This window comes from Bos javanicus, chromosome 16 (assembly GCF_032452875.1).
Source record: "Bos javanicus breed banteng chromosome 16, ARS-OSU_banteng_1.0, whole genome shotgun sequence".
Taxonomy (NCBI): domain Eukaryota; kingdom Metazoa; phylum Chordata; class Mammalia; order Artiodactyla; family Bovidae; genus Bos; species Bos javanicus.
This window is the reverse complement of record NC_083883.1, coordinates 45901651-45929642: the sequence shown is the minus strand read 5'-3', so window position 1 is coordinate 45929642 and position 27992 is coordinate 45901651. Positions and strand designations below refer to the sequence as shown.

The 27992-nt window shown below is 46.0% G+C and overlaps 1 long non-coding RNA gene across 1 annotated transcript; it reads right to left on the bottom strand.

Moving 5' to 3' along the window:
* Window positions 1-96: 96 nt before the first annotated feature.
* On the bottom strand, window positions 97-27933 carry LOC133227838 (uncharacterized). The gene is made up of 3 exons (XR_009729971.1): window positions 26806-27933; window positions 16518-16721; window positions 97-2243 (listed from the first exon to the last, which is right to left on the bottom strand). It is a non-coding gene; the product is annotated as an uncharacterized LOC133227838 (long non-coding RNA).
* Between the last annotated feature and the right edge of the window lie 59 nt (window positions 27934-27992).

Genomic DNA, 27992 nt, shown 5'->3' with positions numbered 1-27992 from the left:
CTTTCATGTAGGTCTGACAATTTCCATAATTAAAAGTTTTAAACATTCACTCAGATAAGTAAAAGATCTATATTTAAGATAAAGAATGCTATGGAATCATGATTAACTCTTTTATTAATATTTATATAGATTTTTAAAGCTCTTATTTATTTATTGGCCACACTGGATCTCTGTTGCTGTGCTGGCTTTCTCTAGTAGTGGTGAGGGAGGGCTCCTCTCTAGAGGAGGAGGCTCCTCTCTGGTACCGCAATCATTGTGGTACTCAAGCTGCTCACTGCTGTGGCCTCTCTTGTTGCCGGGCATGGGAACTAGGCACGAGGGCTTCAGGAGCTGCAGCGCATGGGCTCAGTAGTTGTGGCACACCAGCTTAGTTGTTCCAGGGCGTGTGGGATTTTCCCAGACCCAGGATTGAACTTGTGTCCTCCGCATTGGCAGGCAGATTCTTAACCACTGGACCACCAAGGGCATCCCAATATTTATATTCTTAAGAAACTTTCTAAACCATCCAGAAAGTCTGATTTCTCTCCTTTCTGCCATTTTGAGATAGAGTTCATCAAACATAATCAATCATGAGTTAGCTTTCATGGGTACTAATTAACAATTGATAATAATAATAATAATGGCTTCCCTGGTGACTCAGATAGTAAAGAATCTGCCTGCAATGTGGGAGACCTAGGTTCAGCCTCTGGATCAGGAAGATCCCCTGGAGAAGAAAACGGCTACCCACTCCAGCATTCTTGCCTGAAGAATCCCATGGACAGGGGAGCCTGGCAGGCTACAGTCAATGAGATCGCAAAGAGTCAGACACGACTGAGTGACACTTATTTAATAATAGTAATAACAGTGAACACATATACTTCTATTTATGATAAGAAGGGCACATTTTTGACCACTTGGCACATATCACAGAGTTCTCACCGAAACCCAACGAGGTGGGTATTTCATTATCCCCATTTTATGGATAAGGAGACTGAGGCACAGATAGTAACTTGTTCAAGGCCACCAAGCCAGTAGGTGGCAGAAAAAAAAGTGAAAGTGTTAGTCACTCAATCGTGTCCAACTCTCTTGTGACCCCATGGACTGTAGGCCACCCGGCTCCTCTGTGCATGGGATTTCCCAGGCAAGAATACCGGAGTGGGTGGCCATGCCCTCCTCCAGGGGATCTTCCCAACCCAGGATCCAACCGTCTCCTACATTGCAGGGGGATTCTATACTGACTGAGCCACTAGAGAAGATAAATTGAAAGCAGAACACCAAAGTTTCACAAAGAGAAAAGTCTTCAAACTCATGTATCAGTGATAAATAATCATCTCTCCAGACACAGTACAGAATATAAAAAGTGTGAATAAGTGGAGAAGGTGTTAGGGAAAAGTCAGGAAAGTTAACCTATTTTACTCTTCCATCATTATATGGAAACGCACACCTATTTAATATTTTAACTGTGCCTACAGGAGTGACATAGTCGGTAGCACTGAGAAACGTTTTCTATACTAGAATGTTAAACCTTTAAAATATAATTATCCAATTTTAAAAGTTCTAATTTTCAAGTATTTAAAATAAAATTTTAGTTTGTTATATCTTAGAAGTTTATTTTGTGAGGATTATTTATCTTAGGTCAAATAATTGGCTTCTGTCAATGAACATTCACTATTGGACCAAACTCTGCATTCACTGAACCTCTAGTAGCTACAATTCTGTAAAACAGGAATGAAATCAAACTTTATCTTAAAAATGATAAAGTCTAGCAGAGACTTACCAGATAGTAGTTACAGAAGAAGAAGTAATCATTCAAATATGGGATAGGGAAGAACTTAACTAGATCCAAGGAAGAAAGATAAAGAGCTTGGGATCAGTGATGAATTAAGGTTGAGTGACAGTTGGCATTAAAAACAACAACCGGAAGTCCATTCTCTATGAACATTGTAAATCAACTAGACTTCAGTCAAACAACAATGACAATCACCACCACACTGGTATGCTTTGGAGGGTAAATGGGTGTCTGTGTTTTGCATCTATCAAACAGTTATGAAATGTTATACCAAGTAAGAGCTGACATGACATATCAGACCCTAGACAGAGTGTAGAACTGATCATAAAAAAGGTTCTTTGGTAACTAAATAAATAAACTGGAATTGTTTCATCAACAAAACAGTTGATCAAAAGGCATCTTGATTCCTGTTTCAGGGATGTGAAAGTCTTTTAACAGAAGGTTGCAAATATATGTTCTTCGTGTTTACAGCAATCTGAAAAAAAGGAAATACCACACTTGTTAAATAAGATTTGAAAGATATGAAGACTCCTTAAATCAATCCGTCCAAAGATACTTAGTGAGGTCAGATTATTTGTCAGGCACTGTCTTTGACATTATTGTCACCTCCAGGCCTGGGGCTTGGAGCCTCTGAGCTGATCTCAAGCATCTTGAAACACTGTGTTCAGTCGTTCAGTTGTATCCGACTCTTTGCAACCCCATGGACTGTAGCCTGCCAGGCTCCTCTGTCCATGGAATTTTCCAGGCAATACTGGAGTGGGTTGCCATTTCCTTTTATATCTTGGAATATTGGGGTCCTGAAAAATTGTATTGACTACTAAATAAAGGAGAAAAAATCCTGAAATAATGTTTGGATATCTCTGAAATGTGACACAACATCAGCCTTGTTGGTTTATGATTTGTAAGCATCTTATCTCATTATAAAACTACCTGGGGGGACTTCCCTGGTGGTTCAGTGGCTAAGACTACATACTCCCAAACCAGCGGGCCCAGGTTCCATCCCTGGTCAGGGAACAAGATCCCACATGCCGCAAATAAGATCTGGCACAGCCAAATAAACAAATATTTTTTTAAATGTTGTCTGTAGAGTACATGTCTTCCCTCTTTCACAAATGTCCCAGTTTGCATGATAACTGCTGAGAATGTCACAGCTAATCATAAATTAGTTATCTGGAGCCTAATAATTTCAGAAGCAAGATGATCAAAGTTGTTTCAGATATTTTCATGGATAGAAGCATGTGGGGCTCAGGTGATTTTTATTGTGTCTGGTACAATGTTGGATGGGGTCCCCACCTGTAAGAGTCCCCAGGTCTAAGTCCTGGAACAGAAAGGAGACTTGTTTTCTTTCTCTGACTATTGAAATACACACACTTTGCAGACTTCAAAAGATCCCGGAAGGAACACAGATGGAAATTTCAGATAATCCCTCACTCAGAGACACCCCCTATTAACATTTTGATTCAAAATACCTTCCAAAGTTTGCTCTATGCCTCAATCCACATAAATGGATTTTTAAACAGCTTGATTGAGATAAAATTCACATTTTGTTTTTTGGCTGCATGGGATCTTAATTGTGGCACACGTGATCTTTTTCAGCTGCAGCTTGTAGGATCTAGTTCCCAGACCAAGGATCAACCCAGGCCCCCTGCATTGGCCACTGGACCGCTAGGGAAGTCCCTCACATGCCATTTAATTTACCCACTAAAAGTATATTCTTCAATGGTTTCTAGGATATTCACTGAGTTGTACCACCATCACTGCAATCAATTTCAGAACATTTTTATCATCCCCATCAAAAAAACCTCTACCCATTAGCAGTCATGCCACTTTTCACTCCAAATCACTCCCAAACCAGCCCTCAATTCAGTTCAATCGCTCAGTCGTGTCTGACTCTGAGACTCCATGGACTGCAGCACACCAGGTTTCCCTGTCCATCACCAACTCCCAGAGCTTACTCAGACTCATGTCCATTGAGTCAGTGATGCCATCCAACCCTCTCATCCTCTGTCATTCCCTTCTCTTCCTGCTTTCAATCTTTCCCAGCGTAAGGGTCTTTTCCAATGAGTCAATTCTTCACATCAGGTGGCCAAAGTATTGAAGTTTCAGCTTCAACATCAGTCCTTCTAATGAATATTCAGGACTGATTTCCTTTAGGATGGACTGGTTGTATCTCCTTGCAGTCCAAGGGACTCTCAAGAGTCTCCTCCAACACCACAGTTCAAAAGCATCAATTGTTCAGCACTCAGCTTTCTTTATAGTTCAACCAGCCCTAAGCAACCACTAATCTACCTTTTGTTTCTATGGATTTGCCTATCCCAGAGATTTCATATAAGCCGAATTAGACAACATGTGGTTTTTTGTATGTGGCTTCTTTCATGAAGCATAATGCTTTAAAGTTTCATCCACATTGTAGCACGTAACAGTACTTCATTTCTTTTTATGGTAAATAATATCCCATTATTTATAGACAGACCACAATTATCCATTCATCACGTGATGGACTTTTGGGTTATTTTCATTTCTTAGATCTTACAAGTAGTGTTGTGAAATTTGTATATAAGCTTTTGTGTGGACACATTTTTATTTCTCTTTGGTATATATTTAGGTTTTTGCAGTAGTCATATGCAGATGTGAGAGTCGGACCATAAAGAAAGCTAAGTGTCAAAGAATTGATGCTTTTGAACTGTGGTGCTGGAGAAGACTCTTGAGAGTCTGTTGGACTGCAAGGAGATCAAACCACTCAATCTTAGGAAATCAACCGTGAATTTTCACTGGAAGGACTGATGCTGAAGCTGAAGCTCCAATACTTTGGCCACCTGATGTGAAGAGCCGACTCATTAGAAAAGACCCTGATGCTGGGAAAGATTGAGGGCAGAAGGAGAAGGGGGCAACAGAGGCTGAGATGGTTGGACGGCATCACCGCCTCAATGGACATGAGTTTGAGCAAACTCTGGGAGATAGTGAAAGACAGGGAAGCCTGGTATGCTGCAGTCCATGGGGTCACAAAGAGTTGGACATGACTTAGAGACTGAACAATTGCCAATTGCAATATACCTACTAGTGGAATCACATCAGATAGTGACTCTATGTTTAATCTTTTGAGGAACTGTCAACCCATTTTCCAGAGCAACTGCACCATTTTCATTCCCACCAGCAAGGTCTGAGGATTCTAATTTCTGAACGTCCACATCTACACATTATTTTTGATTATAGCCGCCTTAGTGGTGAGAAGTGGTACATAATTAGGTTTTTAAGAAAGAAGAAGAGGAGAAGAAAAGAGATGAGATCATTTAATATGCATTTTTATTACTTTTTCAAGTAACATTTAATGTAGATACCACTCCAAGTCAACAAATATAATTTTAAATGCCTGTATGCGATACCATTGAAAGGTAGTCCAGTAACTTAATCCTTCTTGTTGGACACTGTCCTTGCTTTAATTTTTTGCTATTATACACAGAAAATCTGGAAAATTCAGCAGTGGCCACAGGACTGGAAAAGGTCAGCTTTCATTCCAATCCCAAAGAAAGGCAATGCCAAAGAATGCTCAAACTACCGCACAATTGCACTCATCTCACACACTAGTAAAGTAATGCTCAAAATTCTCCAAGCCAGGCTTCAGCAATACGTGAACCGTGAACTTCCTGATGTTCAAGCTGGTTTTAGAAAAGGCAGAGGAACCAGAGATCAAATTGCCAACATCCGCTGGATCATCAAAAAAGCAAGAGAGTTCCAGAAAAATATTTATTTCTGCTTTATTGACTATACCAAAGCCTTTGACTGTGCGGATCACAATAAACTGTGGAAAATTCTGAAAGAGATGGGAATACCAGACCACCTGACCTGCCTCTTGAGAAACCTATATGCAGGTCAGGAAGCAACAGTTAGAACTGGACATGGAACAACTGACTGGTTCCGAATAGGAAAAAGAGTACGTCAAGGCTGTATTTTGTCACCCTGCTTATTTAACTTATATGCAGAGTACATCATGAGAAACGCTGGGCTGGAAGAAGCACAAGCAGGAGAAATATCAATAACCTCAGCTATGCAGATGACACCACCCTTATGGCAGAAAGTGAAGAACTAAAGAGCCTCTTGATGAAAGTGAAAGAGGAGAGTGAAAAAGTTGGCTTAAAGCTCAACATTCAGAAAACTAAGATCATGGCATCTGGTCCCATCACTTCATGAGAAATAGATGGGGAAACAGTGGAAACAGTGGCTGACTTTATTTTGGGGGACTCCAAAATCACTGTAGGTGGTGATTGCAGCCATAAAATTAAAAGACACTTACTCCTTGGAAGGAAAATTATGACCAACCTAGACAGCATATTAAAAAGCAGAGACATTCCTTTGCCAACAAAGGTCCATCTAGTCAAGGCTATGGTTTTTCCAGTAGTCATGTATGGATGTGAGAGCTGGACTGTAAAGAAAGCTGAGTGCCAAAGAATTGATGCTTTTGAACTGTGGTGTTGGAGGAGACTCTTGAGAGTCCGTTGGACTGCAAGGAGATACAACCAGTCCATTATGAAGGAAATCAGTCCTGGGTGTTCATTGGAAGGACTGATACTGAAGCTGAAACTCCAACACTTTGGCCACCTGATGCAAAGAGCTGACTCATTTGAAAAGACCCTGATGCTGGGAAAGATTGAGGGCAGGAGGAGAAGGGGTCAACAGAGGATGAGATGGTTGGACGGCATCAGCGACTCAATGGACATGAGTTTGGGTAGGCTCTGGGAGTTGGTGATGGACAGGGAGGCCTGACATGCTGCATTTCATGGGGTCCCAAAGAGTCGGACACAATTGAACTGAACTGAACAGCTCTGCGTTGGCTAACCTTATACTTCTGTGTCTTTGTACATTTGTCCTTTTATGGCTCCTTACATTAAAACACTGACGTTTCTTAAGATCTTTGATGGATATTGGTAAGTATCTTCCCAGAAAGATTCTACCAGTGTATTCCCCACTCCTATCCTTATCCATAGTGGTTCTTACATTAATTTTTTTAATGTAATAAGCTAAAAAGTCTCATTTTAGTTCAGATATCTTTTGCAGCTCATCAATCATTTTTTTCAGATTGCCTAATCATAGTCTGTTTTTCTGTTGGAAAACTTTTTTTTGTTGTTGATTCGTAAGACCTCTTTGTATGACTTAGCCAGTGATTTTTATTTTTAATGTTTGCAGAAGATATATTGTCATCAGTCTTTTAACTTTGATTATGGTATTTTTGCATTCAGATGTGTGCTCAGTTGCTTAGCTGTAGCTCACTTTTTGAGACCCTGTGAGCGGTAGCCTGCCAGGCTCGTCTGTCCATGGGATTCTCCAAGGAAGAATACTGGAGTGGGTAGCCATTCCCTTCTCCAGGGATCTTACCAATCTAGGGATCGAACCCATATCTCCTGCTTGGTAGGTGGATTCTTTAGCACTGGACCTCCTGGGAAGCCCACTTCACACATACACAGAAACACACACACAAAAGTTTAGTCGAAGTAAGGGAGACTCCACTCCCAGGGCCCCGCCCTCAAATTTTTCTAAGTCCCCAGCTATTGTTGGGTTGGGGGCCCTTCCTGTGAGAACCCTTTTCCCTTCCTAATCATGCCTACCTTCCTCACTTACGGGTGCCAGATTTAACAAATATAAATACAGTACACCCAATTAAGCAGGAATTTAGATAAACTATGCATTTTTTGTTGTTGTTGTTAGCATAAGTGCGTCCCTTGCAACTTCTTACCTGATGGCCCTCCCCCTCTGGGTCTGGGCTCACAGACCAGGTGTCATGGCCCAGTCCTAGAACATAATCCAGCTTCCATTGGTCTCAATTAATCAGAACCACTAGCAAAGTTTGAAAGCCACTAGTGGGGGTCATGTTTATTTAAACCCAGTTGAAAGCAGAAGAAGAGGGTAAGTGGGGGAAGGAGCATGGGGAGTATTTTATTTTATTCTTCAGTTCAATCACTCAGTTGTATCTGACTCTTTGCAATCCCATGGACTGCAGCACACCAGGCTTCCCTGTCCATCATCAACCCCCAGAGCTCATGTCCATCAAGTCGATGATGCCATCTAACCATCTCATCCTCTGTCATCCCCTTCTCCTCCTGCCTTCAAACTTTCCCAGCATCAGGGTCTTTTTCAATGAGTCAGTTCTTTGCATCAGGTGGCCAAAGTATCGAAGCTACAGCTTCAGCATCAGTCCTTCCAATGAGTATTCAGGACTGATTTCCTTTAGGTTTAACTGGTTTGATCTCCTTGCAGTCCAAGGGACTCTTAAGAGTCTTCTCCAACTCCACAGTTCAAAAGCATCAATTCTTTGGTGCTCAGCTTTGCCATGCGGTATTTTTACCCATGGCCCCCACAGTGGAAGCACAGTGTCTTAATCACTGGACTGCCAAGGAGTCCTTATGTTCACGTGTGCGTGTTCAGTCATGTCTGACTCTTTGCAACCCTCTGTCCATGGGATTTTTCAGGCCAGAATACTGGAGTGGGCTGTTATTTCCTCCTCCGAGGGATCTTCCTGACCCAGGAATTGAACGTGCATCTCCTGTGTCTGCTGCACTGCAGGCAGATTGTTTTCCTGCTGAGCCATCAGGGAAGCCTGAAGTCCCTATAGGAGTAGTTTAAATTTATTTTAATGCTGCCTGCAAACTTGTCTTTGGTGGTCCAGGGACACGATGGGATGGAAGAGGGTGTGAGGATGGAAGCAACCTCTCCAGGAAGACTGAAGCCACCTGGGACCTTGCCCAGCTTCCCATGGCCACAGTGATGTCCCTTCTGCTTAGCCCCTACCTGGTGGCCTTTTTCACACAGCTTTGATCCCAGGGGCCTCTGTGGCTAAAGTTCTGAGTGGTCTAGAATTGTCCCAGTTATATTTGTTGGGTGAGGGTTAGAGTTCAGCAGAAAATCCAGGAGGACGAGGGCGTCAAACGCATGGATAACTCTGGACATGGCTCTTTCCTGTGTCCTTTAAAGACTGTAATTGTGGATGATTTCAGCTTCCATAGAAGCCCACACAGGAGAAGCCTGGACCAGAGAATTCCTGAGAGTTCTTCCTCTTCGGTGATGGTTGAGTCTGTGAAGGGCTCACTAAGCCAGGGGTTCTGAGCCTGAGGTCTGATGAGCTTCAGTTCAACCTTCTGTGGCCAAGATAGTTTTCTTTCCTCTGAACCCGTGAATAGCCACCATACGTCTTCAATTCGAAAGGGAACAGAGAGGAACTTGGGAACGAAGGAGAAAAATGCATCACACCTGGACAAACAACTCAAAGCAGATGGTCCATGGAACAAAGATCAGCCATGCTATGTTCCTATAGAAATGCTCACATATTGTTCAGACAATCATGATGAACTGCTTACCGTCTCCCCCAGGAACTGAAGGAGAGGAAATTGGTTCAAATTGCAACAGGAAGTTTACATTATAGTAAAAAAAAAATTTTTTTTTAAATCCACCCACAGTAAGCGGTCCTTAATAATGTTATTGTGTCTCTGGGAGGATGTATGTGTTCTGGTACATGCTCGCTCAGTGATACAGAGATTCTTGCCCGTACATCTTGTGTGGGCTCAAATCCCAGTGCTTTGAAATTCAGATAGATCAAAACCTCACTGAAACCTGTGTAGGAATCAGCATCTCAGATGAAAACTTAAATGGTGACAGATGTCTGAATGTTTGCCTGAGCAAATAAGACTTCGGCACTCTGCCCATGTTTGGTGTCACTTCTCGAAAAGGCTACTTTGGCATTTATTAGGCATGACATCATTTTCTCTTTTATGAGCTGAAAGGATGAAATATCAAGAGAAGGAATTAAATATATGGGACTGGGGGCTGGGAGACATTTAACTACAAGGACCTTCCTTATGACTGTGACATAAGGAGGCTGATCCACCCAGCCTTTGCCTTGTTTGGACAGTGACTAGGCCATTAGAATTGTTTTTGAAGCAACTAGAAATAGAATCAATTGCTGTTTGCTGTGATATCAAAAACATATGTCTTGGGCTGGGAAAAGAGAGAACGAGGAAGCAGCAAACAATTAGGGAGTATGTTTTAATCTGGGTTGAGCTTTGGAACATTTACATTAGTAAATGTATATTCTAAAAACAGTGTTATACTTTAAAAAAAATAATCCTTTCTATGAGAAACATGAAAATACAAAGCCACCCAGAACAGGCCTTTCTACAGAGCCTGGTGGGTGATCATAAGGCCTGACATTGGGGTGCACCTAATGAGGCCCTCCAAACAGCCCTAGTGTCCTGATCTTATCCTTTTAATCACACCTATTATCATTCCAAACATGGCAGGGGAGTAGGAGAACTTCTTTGGGTAGCTTAATTGACTGCTGCTGCTGCTGCTAAGTCACTTCAGTCGTGTCCGACTCTGTGCGACCCCTGAGACGGCAGCCCACCAGGCTCCCCCGTCCCTGGGATTCTCCAGGCTAGAACACTGGAGTGGGTTGCCATTTCCTTCTCCAATGCGTGAAAGTGAAAAGTGAAAGTGAAATCGCTCAGTTGTGTCTGACTCTGAGTGACCCCATGGACTGCAGCCTACCAGGCTTTTCTGTCCATGGGATTTTCCAGGCAAGAGTACTGGAGTGGGGTGCCATTGCCTTCTCCGAGCTTAAATGACTAGGTAGCTATTATTCTCCTGCTGCTCTGCATCCAGCCTCGAAACAGGGTTAGTGTCTGCTTAAGGAACATGATTAAGCTGGAAGCTAAAACAAATATCCATGAAAAACATCAGACCCAAGAGAGCTTTTTTTTTTTTTTTTTCAATTTATTTATCTTTGGCTTTGCTGCAGGCGGGCTTTCTCCAATTGCAGCAAGTGGGGGCTACTCTAGTTGTGGTTCAAGGGCTTCTCATTGTGGTGTTTTCTCTTGTTGCAGAACGCAGGCTCTAGAGCTCTCAGGCTTCAGTGCTGTGGCACGTAGGCTCAGCACTGGGGCTTGTGACCTCCAGAGCACAGGCTCATTAGTTGTGGCGCACAGGATCGGTTGCCCCGTGGTACATGAGATCTTCCCAGGCCAGAGATCAAACCTGTGTTCCTGGTATTGCAAGGTGGATTCTTAACCACTGGACCACCAGGGAAGCCCAGAGAGAACTCTTGAGTTACAGGAAATTTGGGTCACAAATGTTGGTGAGTGGAAGGCCCACACCCTGGGAGCAGTGAGCCCAAGCAGGAAGCCCCTATCACTATCCTCAGAGAGATTACAGGAGCTGGAGCTACCTGAAGAGAAGAGGAACAGAAAAGGAAGAAAGAATAAGATGTAGACCAAGGAAGGAAGGTGAGGGAGGAGATGAAATCTGGAGTTGATGGCCTTGGGGGAGATAGCTTTTGTTGCAGGGGAAAAAGAAGAGCTTTAGAGTGGGGTATCCTGTGGGGTCCTGTGCCAAGCAATTCCAAATACAGGACTGGCCAATTGACCAAGCTGGAGATAAAGTCTTAGGAGTCATCCTCCTGGAGATGCAAAGTTGAAGTCCTAAGAATGGAGGGGTCCAGTCAGGAGTGAGAATGCAAGGGACCCCGAATTCCTCCTCTCCCCGCTTTTTCTCTGTTCCCCTCTTCCTTCCTTCCTTCCTTCCTTTCTTGTCTATCCCCTCCCCAATTTTTTTATTCTCTTACCTCTCCCTTTCCCACTTGCATCCCCCTCCTTCCCATTCTTCAGTATTTGATGGGTGTTGTTTGGTTTTTTAGGGCTTCCCTGGTAGCTCAGACAGTAAAGAATCTACCTGAAATTCAGGAGACCTGGGTTCAATCCCTGGGTCAGGAAGATCTCCTGGAGAAGGAAATGGCAACCAACTCCAGTATTCTTGCCTGGGAAATCCCACAGACCAGGAGGCTGGTGGGCTATCGTCCATGGGGTTACAAAAGAGTCAAACATGACTTAGTGACTGAGCACGCACACATGCATTGGATTTTTATAAGATCTTTCTATTTGTGTTCTGCTATTTCAGTGCATATACTTCTGGTAAATTTTACTTGGGAATAATTTAAAATTTCCTGAAATCTGCAAGAATAGTACAAGGCGTACCCTTTGCTCAGGTTCATTCATTGTTTACACTTTGCTCTGTAGGCTGTGTCATTCTTTCTCTACCACACACACACACACACACACACATCTGAAAGTGTTAGTCATTCTGTCAAGTCTGAGTCTTTGTGACCCCATGGACTGTAGCCCACAAGGTTCCTCTGTCCTTGGGATTTCTCAGGCAAGAACACTGGAGTGGGTAGCCATTTGAATCAAACCTGGGTCTCCTGCATTGCAGGCGGATTCTTTACCATTTCAGCCACCAGGGAAGCCTGCACCTGGATTCATATTTTTTTCTGAACCATTTCAGAGTTAAGTAGGAGGCACTGTGCCTCTGGACACTTCAGCATGTGTTTGCCAATCACCAAGACATCCTCGGATACCACCACCCTACAGTGACCAAGATCAGGGAACTTAACGTAAAGAGAAAGCCAGGATGCAGTCCACAATCTAAACCGGAATTCCACTGGCTGTCTGCATCTTGTCCCCGCAGCTCCTCTCCTGGGTCTGAGACCTAATCCTGGATGGCGGGGGCCTTAGTCATCCTTTCTTTTCCGCCCACACCTTGAGCACCTGGGCCTCTGATCTACCAGGTCTTAGTGAAAGGTCACCCTGTGACGCTCCTCCTAATACGGGTCCTGAGCCCTTCCTGCAGCACTTTGCTCCCTGGCTTTATCAGGTTATCTCTTGGTCCACATCCTCTTTTATTATCTCTTCCCTTTGACAGCCGCGGATACAGCCTGGGGGCAGGCGGGATGGACATCCCAGGGACCCTTCTGGGACTGCGTGACCCTGGGCAGCTTAGCCCCAGCTCAGCCATTTGTGAAATAAGGATGATGACTGCACCCATTTCACTGGGGTTTCTGGGGAACAGACGGATGGATCCATTGTGAGAACTGAATGACTCCAAATGAGTGAGTGCTTGGCACACACTATGTACCCAGGAAACAGAAGCTGTTCTCCCTTCCTCCATCCTTCATCATTACCATCCTTGTCATTGTTTAGAAAAAGTGCCTGGCACAGAGTAGATACCCAATAAAATATTTGTTGGACAAATGGGTTTAGGCAGAAGTGGTGGGAGGCAAGGGGGAAAGAGGATGATGCCAAGAGAGCATGTGGAGCTGGACCCGTGATTTCATCAAGCCCTTCCATTCTGCAAATCCCACCATTGGGAGTTGCATGGTTCCCAATGATGCAAGAATCAATTACACACAAGGAGATGGGATGCACTGTAACGGGCTCACATGCATAAAAGTGTTAGGGTGCAGGTTCCTTCACCAGAAGGACTGGTGGAGCAGGGATGCGTGTTCAGGGAGCCCCTTCTGGACTGAACTGTGAATTATCAGGAACAGATCGGTCTTTGTTGTCATCATCACAGCTTGGCAAATTGAGCACTACCTAGCTCACAGGCAGACAGGATTATCCTTACTTTGCAGGTATGGAGTCTAAGGCTCCGAGAGACAGTAATAGATGAAAGACCTGAGGTTTAGCCAAAAATCTAGGAAGGTGAGAGCAGAGTCTATAGTGGGGAGTGAGAAGCATCTTCCCCTAAAACTGGGAGCAAGAAGAGACAGGGAGAAGCAGCAATTCTCGGAGATTACTAGAGCGTGACTGGGGGACCCAGCTGTGGGTTCAACTGCCTTGTCCTATTCAGGTTTTCTGAGAGACAGGATGGAGAGAGGCCCTGAGGCCAGAGAAGCCTCCCCATCATAGGACCTGGGGGATTTTGCTAGGAAGAAAATTAGAGGTGATCAGAAGGTCTGCGGAGAAGGCAATGGCACCCCACTCCAGTACTCTTGCCCGGAAAATCCCATGGACGGAGGAGCCTGGTAGGCTATAGTCCACGGGATCGCTAAGAGTTGGACACGACTGAGCAACTTCACTTTCACTTTTCACTTTCATGCATTGAAGAAGGAAATGGCAACCCACTCCAGTGTTGTTGCCTGGAAAATCCCAGGGACAGGGAAGCCTGGTAGGCTGCCATCTATGGGGTCGCACAGAGTCGGACACGACTGAAGAGACTTAGCAGCACAAGCAGGTCTGAGCTGATGAGGCACCAGGCTCTGTGTCTCGTGAGGAATTTCTGTGATTGGGAGCAGGAGTAGGGGGGGCCAGGGAGGAGGTTCAGTGAATAGCAGGGGTCCTCAGAGCTGTGGGGAGGGGGGTGGGTACATGGAGGTGGTAGAGTCCAGGCTTCGTGGTGGAGAGAGGCCCCAGTGCCCGGATGGACTCCCACGCGCTGAGTCAGTGCCCCTTGTTGATTCAGGCAGGAGTTCGTGCCCTCCGTAAACTAGGAGTGGTCATGACCTAGGAGGGAGGGGGAGGGAGGTCCAAGGCCAGAACCTTTGGACGTGTCCAAGTGCAGGGAGCAGGGAGGGGAAAGGCAGCCAGGTTAAAGACAGGCAAGAAGTAGCTGGAGAAGCAGGAGATGGCTGTGCTCAGAGACCACCTGTGGGGAGGGGTCCACTCCAGAAGCTGGTCCCAGAGATGGGCTGAGGGCAGGGCATGACGGGGCCTGGGGACTCCAAGTGTTTTGTTTACCCACCCAACGTCAAGGGGTGAAGGTCTGACCTGGAAAGAGGAGGTGGTCGATACTAGTTAACATGTAAAATCGGGGAAAAGCAAATTGAATCACACCCAGATTTTCCCAACTACCCCTGCCTGCCAGTCCCCAGCCCTCACCTCTCACCTGATGACAGAGGGGTGGGGGCGGGGATGGGGCTGCCCCCACCCAGACCTGACTTCACAGGGTCGTCACTGAATCGTCCGTCTAGCAGTTTCATTCCAGGTAGTCTTGAATGTCACTGAGCCCCCGGGAACAGAATCATCTCGTGGACTTCTGAGCCCTGACAGCTTTATTGATTTTTTTTTTTTTTTAACTGACAGTTTTAGCTATCTGATTTGATGAGGGTGAAGAAAAGCCCAGGACCCACGTCTTCTTCTTTTAGCAGTTGTTTTGATCTCACCCTGGCGGAGGTGCAGGGAAATGCAAACCACTTCCTTCTAGCATCCCTTTTTGATTTTGGAAAGTCCCTTGGACTGCAAGATCAAACCAGTCAATCCTAAAGGAAATCAACCCTGAATATTCACTGGAAGGACTGATGCTGAAGCTCCAAACCTTTGGCCACCTGATGTGAACAGCAGACTTATGGGAAAAGACCCTGATGCTGAGAAAGACTGAGGATGAGGGGGTGGCAACAGAGGATGAGATGATTGGATGGCATCACTGACTCAATGGCCATGAATTTGAGCAAACTCTAGGAGATGGTGAAGGACAGGGAAGCCTGGCATGCTGCAGTCCATGGGATTGCAAAGAGTCAGACACGACTGAGCGACTGAACTGAACTGAGCTTCTTCAGCACCCACTGGAGAGAGAAGCTAAAAAGCTTTTTTTTTTTTTTTTTGGCTGAGCAGCATTCAGGATCTTAGTCCCTGGGTCAGTACCCCTTGCATTAGAAGTATGGAGTCTTAACCATTGGACCACCAAGGAAGTGCCTAAAAAGCTTTTTAAATTCAGGTCCACAGAGGAAGATTAGCTGGATTGTCCTGTGATGAGGGGGCATGGCTCACCCAAGGTGAGAGAGGGCGATTTGGCGAAAGCTTCGGTATGCTGCAGGAAGTACCAGGCTTCAGAGTGAGCACTGGGAGTGCAGAGGGGGTCCTGGCTGCACACAGCGCCTCTGTTGGGAAGGTTTGGGCTACACTTGACCTTGAGAGTGGCTGGAGGGTGCCTGGGGCCAAGTCCTCAGAGAGCTTGGAAGATTTGGGGTCCGCAAGGCCTGGAGGGTGACAGTGATGTTCAGCCAGAGATGGCTGGGAGAAGACCTGTGGACCAACCATGGGGCCCCTTCTTTTTGTCTCGGATTCTTGGATAAGCTCTTGGAGGAACATAGTGTCCTGGTAGTAACTGAGGGTGCTGCCTTCCTCATCCTGTAGAACAGGATATGGCCGTTTGGGTACCCAGTTCACAGCTTGCCTTGCCCCAGAGCTGCTAAAAGAAGTCTACACATGAGTCCTGATCTATACTCGAAATGTTCAAACCACTTTTCCCACATTTTAAATGTTTCCTGCATTTCTATTCTTTTATTGTGAAAAATTTCAAACACACAGAAATAGACTAGAACTCACCCAACTCATGGTTAATGTTGTTTCAACTGTACCCTCCCCCTCACCCTTTATGTCTTCCTCCTCTATGATTACTTTTATATGTATATAAACTTTTTAATGAAGTTTACTATCAGTGGTAACTCACTCCAGTATTCTTGCCTGGAAAATGCCATGGACAGAGAAGCCTGGCAGGCTACAGTCCATGGGGTCGCACAGAGTCAGAGATGACTGAGCACAAGCAATGTTAGAGGAAAGTACACAAACCATAAGTGTACAGCTCAATGAACTTTTGCATCCTCTCACATCATTTCAAAGCCACGGTGTTGTATTATTTCACCTACCTATTTCATCCTTAAAGATTTTTTTGTTGTGGTAAAAAATGCTGCTTTGAGATTTAGCATCTTAATTATTTTTAAGCAGACACTTTGGTAATATGCACCATGCAACAGAGCTCAGAGAATCTTTTCACCCTGCAACACTGACACTCAATTTCAAATCCTTTTTAACAAGCATCGGGGGAGAGATAAGCTGTCTCAACTGCCTGAAAAAAAAGATGTGTGCATCCTTCTTATGTCACAGCACCTGCCAAGGAAGACAGGGAAGGAACACACAGCGGTCATGATTATATATACCTGACGCCAGAAAGGCTCTGTAAACAGGAGGCCGACAGCACGCGCTGCTTGGCGGGCATGCTCCCTGGAGGCACAGTGATTATGGGGTGGACGGCACATAGGAAATGAGATGAGGTCAAGGCTCCGCGGCCTGGTGGCCGTCACCTTTGTTCCTGGGGAGTGACTTGTTGCTTGGTTTCACAGCAGTTAGCAATGCGCTGTGGCCTGCAAAGAATGAAGGGAAGAGTTGATGAACGTGTTTCTAAAGGGAGTAGAGGAGAGTGCAGAGTCTTGGCTGGTTTTCCCACTGAACCGAAGGGTCTTTGGCCCCCACCCCCACCACATCTGGGCTGGGCAGTGGGAATGGCTGAAGCCAGGGAAACTGTAATCCTTCAACCCTATTCTATCATTCCTATTTACATTCTATGTCCTCTCTTTCAAGAATATTTTTCTGACATTTGCCTTCTGGCAGAGCTGGGGCCCGTGCGTGGGAGTTGTGGGGAGGTGGAGTTGGCTGGAAGCAAGGAAGAATTTTCTTAGTCAGAGTTGTCCAAAAATGGAACAGCCTGACTCAGAAGGCAGTGTGTCCCCAGCCTGGATAAAGTCCCGGAGAGGTCCTTTCAGGGGAGCACTCCCTCTGCTGTGACCGTCATGTGCAGAAATCAAGGATGACCACCCCTTTCTGAGCGCCTACTGTGTGCCAGGCATTGCTCTCCCGTGTTTGTGTGGACTGACCCACTTCATCAAATAGCCCATTGTAAAGATAGGGAAACTAAGGCCCGCAGAGGCTTACTGACCTGCCCAGGCTATGGGTCACGACTGCTAAGTCACTTCAGTCATGTCCAACCCTTTGTGACCCTATGGACTGTAGCCCACCAGTCTCCTCTGTCCATGTAATTCTCCAGGCAAGAATACTGGAGTGGGTAGCCATGCCCAAGCTGACGCTCTGCTAAGTGAGGGAGGGAGGATCAAGAGCCAGGCAGTTTACTCCTCTCCCTCAACCCTCCGCCCCCCACCCCCACCCCTACTGTTTGTAACTCTGTGAACCGTGACCTCAGGTGAACACCCAGCTGGGTGACCAGCTGTTGTCTGCTAAAGTGAGCTGAAACGGCAGTTGACTCAGCATGCAACATCCGGTGAGAAGGCCGGAGGACTGCCACATTCCAGACCCCACAAGTAACAGGGGCTGGGTTTGCTCAGATCTGTGTCTAAGTGACAGGTGGACTCCAGGGCCCAGACCTCCCAGCCCAACCGTCCAGCTAGCAATGCCCTTCTTGACCCCTAGGTCTGTAAACTGGCTTCTTGCCTCGTTCCTTCAAGTTTATCCTCCAGTTTCAGGAATCCATCCCAAACTACCACCACCCATTCCCCGAGGCTGAGTCCTTGCCTTGGTCATCTGCCCAGGTCTTGGTTTCTCTGAGAAAGCCTCAGGGTCTGGAGAGGCAGTTAGGCCAGCCTTGGAATCTGGGCGTGAAGCCTGATTCTCCCACCCCCAGGGGAAGGTTGCTTACACATCTGATTCCTCAGGCAGGAATCCGATGCCTGTTTCATAAGACTGTGGTGACGATTACCAAGTGATCACATGGGAAGTGGCCAAGCTCATGGCAGCCTCTATGGATGACGGTCACCTCCATCATCTGCTTCTGTTGACGGAGGGGCTCGTCCTGAGCTCAGTGCTTGGCACTGAGCCCCTAGGTTTGTTGAACAGTTGCTCAGTTGTGTCCAACTCTTTGTGACCACATGGACTGAAGCACACCAGGCTTCCCTGTCCTTCACCATCTCCTGGAGTTAGCTCAAACTCATATCCATTGAATTGGTGATGCCATCCAACCATCTCATCCCCTGTCACCCCCCTTCTCCTCCTGCCCTCAATCTTTCCCAGCATTAGGGTCTTTTCCAAAAAGAGTCAGGTGGCCAAAGTATTGGAGCTTCAGCTTCAGCATCAGTCCTTCCAATGAATATTAGGGTTGATTTCCTTTAGGATTGACTGGTTTGATCATCTTGCTGTCCAAGGGTCTCTCAAGAGGCTTCTCTAAAAGAATTCACATCCACAAAATCTGAGGAAGAAGGTTCTTGGGCATGAATTTGCCCCTCAGTGGGAGCAGAGAACCTACTGCTGCATGTGCCATAGCTGGGTAGAGCTAAGTGGTTCCTTTGAACAATTCTCAGAATCAGAAAACTCGGCTTTTAGCTCCATGGCCCACTGTTTTAAAATGAGAAATAACTAGAAAATCCCTAAAACTCCTCCTAGCTATAAAAATGTTCTGGTTCATGATCAGGGGAAGGAGGAAAATGTGTATGTGATAAAATAAAAATATTTTCTGCAGTGGCCCAAGAAAAAAGAACAAAAGTAATTTGCCTTCCAGTTCAGCCCCACACTGTTGAAAATTCCGGCTCCTGCACAAGGCACCTCCTGGATTTCTCCTGCTCAGATTGCACTGTGGTCCCTGAGGGACATTTCTGAAGTCCCTGACAACAGATTCCAATCAGGTGAATTGGCCGTAACTTTACACCATGCAGGCTTCCTGGGGGCCTGGAAATCTTAAACATTTATGAGACAGTTAACAACAAGCGAATACTTCTCAAGCTTTATCCAAGGTTGTGTTTCCCCTGCAGTATCATAAAATAGGTTAAAATAATTTTTCTGATTTTGCACTTGGGATAACTGAGGTACAGGAAGGTTTAGTCATTTTTCCAGAATGTGTCAATAGAGAGAGAAACTTTGGGTCTTGGAATTGGCTAGATCCTTGCTAGCTAAGCAAGCTGTGGGATCTTTACCCATTGCATCTTTGAAGAGAAAAGAGTTTCTTCTTGCTTTCCCTCAAATATTTTCTCTACATTGCTGCACCTGCTATACAACTGGAAAAGATTTCTGAGGGGTGAAGTTATTATAAAACCTCTGTCTCCTCTCTGCATTTCAAGACATCTTAGCCCTGCAGCCAAACTTTCATTCACAGTAAAGGAATAGCTTCCTTCATTGCTAATTTCACTGTCTCAGGGCATAGTTTGGGCCAGAAAGAATAACAATATGGGTGTTTTTAACCACTTGAAGCATCTGTTGTTATGACACAATCTTTAAAGCCTTTGTTAACTTTTCTGATTACGATCACCACCATACATTCTTTCCCACGTGTCTGGTCCTTTACTGGGCCAGCCCGACCATCCAAAATTAGAAGATTTCTGAAATCCCAACCATTCTCTGTCCCAAAAGATGATGAGCTTTATGATTCATCGGTGGAAGTGGGCAAAGAACTGAAGGACAACTGGTCAGGTTGGAAGGACATGAGATAGAAACATTGATACCTGGATTTTCCCCAAACCCTTTCCCAACGATACAAACCAACGCAGCCTTGAGTGTAGGAAGCACTTGCCAAGATAGGGAAATCTCACAGGCAAACTCTGCAGATCCCCTGTGTTTGCTAACTTTCTCTCCCAAGTTTTAAAACTTACTGACACATTTAATGAGGTGATAATACTCTGTCTTAGAAACTATGCCCCAGTGGGGGAAAAAGCAAAAATAATTTTAGGGAACTTCAAATTTGAGTCTCTTATGAAAGGAAAAATCTCCGTCACAGATTTGGATAGGAAAAAAGTGACTTGGCTGTCAGATGTGGGTCATGTTCTCCACGTGAGTTTGGATGGACCAAGGCACCCGGGAAATCTACTATCTGAAGTCAGTAAGGTTACAGTGTCCTGAAGATCTCCTCGCTGGGAAATTTGACAGTGTCAAGGACATGGAGTAGGGTCAGTATTTTCTCAGTGACTTTGAATTTATGTGATGGTCTGGAAGGGCAGATTTCAGTCACCACTCAGGAACTTTCTTATATCTTTTCTAAGCTTATTCCGAGATCTTTTGGAGAATGACAACCATGAAGGCTCCCACGCTCACAGAACGCACATGGCTCACTATCAGTAGCATGGTGGGCCCTGGGATCCACATGATCCCAGGATACAATTTAGGTTAATTTAGGATATGACGCTAATTTAGGCTATGATGCTAAATTAAGCCTCATGCTTTTAATTCATTTCCCAATAATAAAAATTTTTTTAACTTTATTTTATTGTATTGAACTATAGTTGATTTACAATGTTGTATTAGTTTCAGGTACACAGCAAAGTGATTCCATTATATATATTATTTAAATTAAAAAAATTTTTTTTACAATGCTGTGTTGGTTTCTGCCATACAAGAATGCAAGTCAGCGATAATTATACACACACCTCTCCCCGCATCCCACCCCTCCAGGTCACCACAGAGTGCCAGACTGGGCTCCCTGTGCCACACAGCAGCTTATATATATTCTTTTTCAGATTCTTTTCCCTTATAGGTTATTATAAGATATTGAGTATCATTCCCTGTGCTGTATAGTAGGTCCTTATTGGTTACCTATTTTATATATAGTAGTGTGTATCTGCTAATCCCAAGCTCCCCATTTATCCCTCCCTCTCTCCCCTCTCAATAACTATAAGTTTGTTTTCTATGTCTGTGGGTCTCTTCCTGTCAATAACACAAAAGTTTTACAGAGTAAAAATCCCGGCCCATCGTCACAGAGAGGGTTCAGTCGTTCTATACATGGCCTTCCTTATTCAACTCCGCCTAACGGCAGAAGGGATATTCACGAACCTCTCCTTTTATTGTCCACCAAGCCCAGGATCTGAGATGCTGTGCATTCTCATGCAGTAAGTCTGGATCCTTTTCTGCTCCTTTCCATTGCCAATAATCATAAAAGCTGTTTGTTGCCAGGAAGCCATGAGATCTTGTATCTCCCACTCTGGGTTTTCAGATCATAAAATGGGCTTTGTCATGTGCTTGGAATCATAAGATGCTTTTAGAGCTAGAAAAGATCTTGAAGATCACATTGCCTAATCTCCTTTCACAGGTGAGAAGTCAGGCTTGGATCAGGTGACCCTGGGCCTCTGGCTGTAGTGGCCAAGCCCACAGGACTACAAGGACTCTGGCAAGCGAGCGCGGTAGACCAGCTTCCTCCTGTAGCCCATGTGCGCTGGATGAGAAGGAGCACATGAAACACAGACAGCTCTAAAGTACAGGAACCTGAAAGCACTGGCCAGGCCAGGCTCTTTAGCCAAGGTGAAATGACACCCATTGTAGGAGTTAGGGCCCGAGGCAGGGCCACTGCCTCATTTATCAGGCCCCAGGGCAAAGTAACAATGCAGGACTCCTTGTTCAAAGAGCAGAAAGGGGTTTCCCTGGAGGCCCAGAGGTAAAGACTTTGCCTTCCAATGCGGGGATGCGGGTTCAGACCCTGATTGGAGAGCTAAAATCCCACATGCCTCATGGCCAAAAAACTTAAAACCAGAAGCAATGTTGTAACAAATCCAATAAAGATTAAAAAAAAAAAAAAAAGGCAGGAAGAAAGCGGTGTCTTTTCTCCCATGGTCTCTGTCTCCTCGTGCCATGGTGTTTTCCATTTGCTGTTTAACGGGAGTACTTCTTCAGTTGCGGGGTAGGGGTGGCACAGATGGATCTGGGAGTACAGACCATCCCCTACCAGGGGCCTGGGAGCCCTTTGACTTTAAGAGGGGGGTGATTGTGTGTCCCCAACCCTGACTCTCTCCCACCTGGGACCAGGCCCCACCGGTGGTAGAGGGTATCAGTGGTCACTGGACAGGGGCAGAGAAGGGGATCTGGGTCCCACAGGGCACCAGGGGACCAGGAGCACTAGGCAGCCAAGGACCCACAGGAAGTGGACCAGAAGATCATGTGTGCGACTCCAAGCCCCTGACATGCGCTTCATTATCCCACTGAACCTCATTCACAAACCACAAGATCAAGGATAAAATTAGTAAGTTCAAGACCACAGTCACAGAACATGAAACCTTGTGCACATGGTCTCCTCTGAGCATAGGAGCCAGTGTGTCTGATCCTCACGTATTCAGGCCAGAGGTAAGTAGGCTGGGACCTCTACCATGGCCCTGGGCTGACAGAGGCCGAGGTCCTGCAGGGATGCAAGCTTGAGTCTTTCTTAACTGCGGCCTCTATCTACAACCTTTCCTGGGAGGGTAGGGGATGGGGCTCCAGCTCAGACCAGCATGACTTGGTGATGGAAGATTTGGGTGTGGACCCTGTCTGGGCTTCCCTGGTGGCCCAGATGGTAAAGAATTCGCCCGCAATTTGGGAGACCTGGGTTCGATCCCTGGGTCAGGAAGATCCCCTGAAAAAGGGAATGGCTACCCACTCCAGTATTTTCGCCTGGAAAATCCCGTGGACAGAGGAGCCTGAGGGACTATAGTCCATAGTGTCGCAAAGAGTTGGACAAGACTTAGCAACTAACAAACTTTTTCTGTCTCAGGTGGTGGCTGAAAGAATTCTCAGGTTAGCAGGTGAATAAAACAGCTTATCAAAGCTGATATCACCCTTAGAAGGAGCACTCTTCTGAGAGGTAGAGAAATGGGGCTGCCAAGGGCCCCATCCCATCCATCTGAATCCTTCATTGGGGAAACACAAGTTTTGCCATTCGACCCAGGGATTGAACCTGGGTCTCCCGCATTGCAGGTGGATTCTTTACCATAAGCCCCCAGGGAAGCCTGAGTTTTGCTATTTAAGATGGCATCTTCTGACAGCACAGACCTTCCCTTCTCAGTCTTGCTGGACCCTAAACTCCCTGCTCTTTGCTGGGCTAAGTCAGTGTTAACACTCATTTGATGGAGCCATGGAATTTAACCCTGAAAGACCCTACTGAGAAAGACTCAGAATGGGGAACCCCACTCCTGAAGTCACCTCCTGCCACAAAATGTTCCCCAGGAAAGAATCTTCTGTTTATTTGTTCATTAAGCATCATGGAGTCCAGGCACTGTTGGAGGTACTTTACAAAAATAGGTTTGCCTTGATCACAACCCTGCTATTATTCCTGGTTTTCAGATACAGAGAGAGAGGATCAGTGATGACCAGAGAGGTTAAAACATGAGCTCAGAGAACGGGGAGCTGGTTGGGATATTGGGATTGGCATATATACACTGCTTCCCTGAAGGCTCAGAGATAAAGAATCTGCCTGCAATGCAGGTGATGAGAGTTCTATCTCTTGGAAAGGAAGATCCCCTGGAGGAGGAAATGGCAACCTGCTCCAGTATTCTTGCCTGAAAAATCCCATGAACAGAGGAACCTGGTGGGCTACAGCCCGTGGGGTCACAAAGAGTCGGACACAAATGGGGCTTCCCTGGTGGCTCAGAGGTTAAAGCGTCTGCCTCCAATGCGGGAGACCCGGCTTCGATCCCTGGGTCAGAAAGATCCCCTGGAGAAGGAAATGGGAACTCCAGTATTCTTGCCTGGAGAATCCAGTGGACAGAGGAACCTGGGGGACTATAGTCCATAGCATCGCAAAAAGTTGGACAAGACTTAGCAACTAACAAACTTTTTCTGTCTCAGGTGGTGGCTGAAAGAATTCTCAGGTTCAGTTCAGTTCAGTTGCTGAGTCGTGTCCGACTCTTTGCGACCCCATGAATCGCAGTACACCAGGCCTCCCTGTTGTCCATCGAGTCAGTGATGCCATCCAGCCATCTCATCCTCTGTCATCCCCTTCTCCTCCTGCCCCCAATCCCTCCCAGCATCAGAGTCTTTTCCAATGAGTCAACTCTTTGCATGAGGTGGCCAAAGTACTGGAGTTTCAGCTTCAGCATCATTCCCTCCAAAGAAATCCCAGGGCTGATCTCCTTCAGAATGGACTGGTTGGATCTCCTTACAGTCCAAGGGACTCTCAAGAGTCTTCTCCAACACCACAGTTCAAAAGCACCAATTCTCCGGCGCTCAGCCTTCTTCACAGTCCAACTCTCACATCCGTACATGACCACAGGAAAAACCATAGCCTTGACTAGATGGACCTTTGTTGGCAAAGTAATGTCTCTGCTTTTGAATATGCTATCTAGGTTGGTCATAACTTTCCTTCCAAGGAGTAAGCATCTTTTAATTTCATGGCTGCAGTCACCATCTGCAGTGATTTTGGAGCCCAGAAAAATAAAGTCTGACACTGTTTCCACTGTTTCCCCATCTATCTCCCATGAAGTGATGGGACTGGATGCCATGATCTTTGTTTTCTTAATGCTGAGCTTTAAGCCAACTTTTTCACTCTCCTCTTTCACTTTCATCAAGAGGCTTTTAGTTCCTCTTCACTTTCTGCCATAAGGGTGGTGTCATCTGCATAGCTGAGGTTGCTGATATTTCTCCCGGCAATCTTGATTCCAGCTTGTGTTTCTTCCAGTCCAGCGTTTCTCATGATGTACTCTGCATATAAGTTAAATAAGCAGGATGACAATATACAGCCTTGACGAACTCCTTTTCCTATTTGGAACCAGTCTGTTGTTCCATGTCCAGTTCTAACTGTTGCTTCCTGACCTGCATACAGGTTTCTCAAGAGGCAGGTCAGGTGGTCTGGTATTCCCATCTCTTTCAGAATTTTCCACAGTTTATTGTGATCCACACAGTCAAAGGCTTTGGCAAAGTCAAGAAAGCAGAAATAGATGTTTTTCTGGAACTCTCTTGCTTTTTCCATGATCCAGCGGATGTTGGCAATTTGATCTCTGGTTCCTCTGCCTTTTCTAAAACCAGCTTGAACATCAGGAAGTTCACAGTTCACGTATTGCTGAAGTCTGGCTTGGAGAATTTTGAGCATTACTTTACTAGCATGTGAGATGAGTGCAATTGTGTGGTAGTTTGAGAATTCTTTGGCATTGCCTTTCTTTGGGATTGGAATGAAAACTGACCTTTTCCAGTCCTGTGGCCACTGCTAAGTTTTCCAAATTTGCTGGCATATTGAGTGCAGCACTTTCACAGCATCCAGGAAAGAATCTTGCGTTTATTTGTTCGTTAAGCATCATGGAGTCCAGGCACTGTTGGAGGTACTTTACAAAAATAGGTTTGCCTTGATCGCAACCCTGCTATTATTCCTGGTTTTCAGATACAGAGAGAGAGGATCAGTGATGACCAGAGAGGTTAAAACATGAGCTCAGAGAACGGGGAGCTGGTTGGGATATTGGGATTGGCATATATACACTGCTTCCCTGAAGGCTCAGAGGTAAAGAATCTGCCTGCAATGCAGGTGATGAGAGTTCTATCTCTTGGAAAGGAAGATCCCCTGGAGGAGGAAATGGCAACCTGCTCCAGTATTCTTGCCTGAAAAATCCCATGAACAGAGGAACCTGGTGGGCTACAGTCCATGGGGTCACAAAGAGTCGGACACGAATGGGGCTTCCCTGGTGGCTCAGAGGTTAAAGTGTCTGCCTCCAACGCAGGAGACCTGGATTCAATCCCTGGGTCGGGAAGATCCCCGGGAGAAGGAAATGGGAACTCCAGTATTCTTGCCTGGAGAATCCCATGGACGGAGAAGCCTGGTAGGCTACAGTCCGTGGGGTTGCAAAGAGTCGGACACGACTGAGAGACTTCACTTTCACTTTCATGTAAAAAATAGATAACTACAAGCAGGAGACCCAGGTTTGATCCCTGGGTCAGGAAGATCCCCTGGAGAAGAAAATGGCAACCCACTCCAGTATCCTTGCCTGGAAAATCCCATGGACAGAGGAGCCTGGCAAGCTATAGTCCATGGGGTCACAAGAGTCAGACATAATTTAGCAACTAAATAACAACAGCAACTGAGAACCTACTGTATAGCATAGGGAAATTTACTCAAGGCTCTGTGGTGACCCAAACGGGAAGGAAATCCAAGAAAGAGGGGATATACTTATATGTGTGGTTGATTCACTTTGCTGTACAGCTAAAACTAATACAACATCGTAAAGCAGTTATATTCCAATTAGAAAAAAAGAAAGAAAGAAAATGGGGAGCCAGGAGCCATTCCTGGTCAGCTCCAGACCCTTAGCCTCTGGCTCCACTCTGCTGCTCAGTATTCATGTTGGGGGCTCTAGGCCCCCACCATGAAGACAGGTAATGCAAGCAGGACTGTCTCTTTATCAGCTTAGTTGCCACATGGGCACAAGGCCTTGGGTCACGGAGCAGAGCCAGTTTCAAGGATGATAAGTTTAGGAGATTCTGCAGTAGGCCACCTGCAGGAGGTAGAGAACTACAGTGCCCACCTGCTGCCTTCTCAGCTTCTCATGACAAACTGATGTTTGCTTGGTGAGCATCTCAGGGACCCTTCAGAGCCTGTGTGGCACCCACTCCACCTGCATCTGGTGGGTATGAGGATCTCACTGGCGACCTTGGGGAATCTGAGTTTTCTTTCTTCCAGGTGAGTAACTATGAGTTTGTAAATAACTTCTGGGGGGTGTCCACTGCTCAACATTGCTTTGGGCTATTGGCCTTGAAACAGCGACTACCCACAGGCTGCAGAGGGGATCCTACCTAAGGATGGAGCAGGGGGGCTGGGGGATAGACAAAGCCGCTGACAACCTCTGCCCAGTGAGGCAGGCTGGTGACTGGTCCCGTCTCTCTGCTCATGAGCCCTGTGGCCAGGCGCCCAGAGGTGGGTGGAGTGAACAGGTGGCTGTTCTGTGGAACATAAAAAAAAAAAAACCTGCAAAGCATGTGTTGTGCGTTCAGGGAGAGTTGCCAAATTCTTGCCCTTGGAATAATTTTTCAGGTCTTTCTATTAGAAAAAGGCTTAATTTGGAGAGTGAGGAAGAATGAAGTCCAGGAAGGAATAGCCAAGTTAGCATAAAGCCCCAGGGTCTCTGAAAATCAGAGAGGAACTTTGTTCATGGGAGCCTGTTCTAAGGACAGAGCGCCCACCCTCCCTTACCCCCGTTTCCGCAAAAGGAATAATCAGAACCACAGCTGAATTCACGGAATTCAGGCTGGCACATCTGAGTATAGACACAAGCGCCCCATGGACCTCTCACTCCAGCTCTGAGAAAACAGGATTGTGTTTACGTGGTTGGTCTCTGCACGCCCAGTGCCAGGGCAGCCCCCAGACTTGGGGGACATGCTGACTTGGCACCAAGCACTCTCCACCACCCTGTCCTCGTTAGCCCTGCTCAGGCTCAGCAGCCCAGGGAACTCTGAGTCATCCGCCTCCTTCTCAACCACGACATGTTTCTGGGAATGTGAGAGCACTCAGCGACGTGACATTCCTTAGCTCGTAGTAGGAAGGCACCTCCCCACTTCCTTTCTCGTCACGTTGCATCATCTTTCCCAACAGGACCAGACAGATTTACTTGAAACTTACATGCCTTTAGGAAAGAAGGACCTGAGTCCACGTCCGAGCCCCACCCTCTCTTTATAGAGCAGCCCGGTTATCCTGCCCTAGAGGAAGAGGGCAAGTGTCATGAGCAGCCTTTGCAGGGATAAGAAAGACATACGTGACGTACGTTCTGCGCTCACCTCATCATCATGAAAAAGGGACGCGACAGTCAAGGCACTCGTGTGTCACAACACACAAGTACATGGCACCTAGTTCACCCATATCAGTTCGGGTGGGGTATCTCAGTTTTAAAAAAATTCTACGCACTTGTCATCTCAGAGTAAGTCTCAGAAAGGTAAATGATCTCTGCGAAACTTTGGCCTGTGGGTAAACTTTTGAACATCGACAT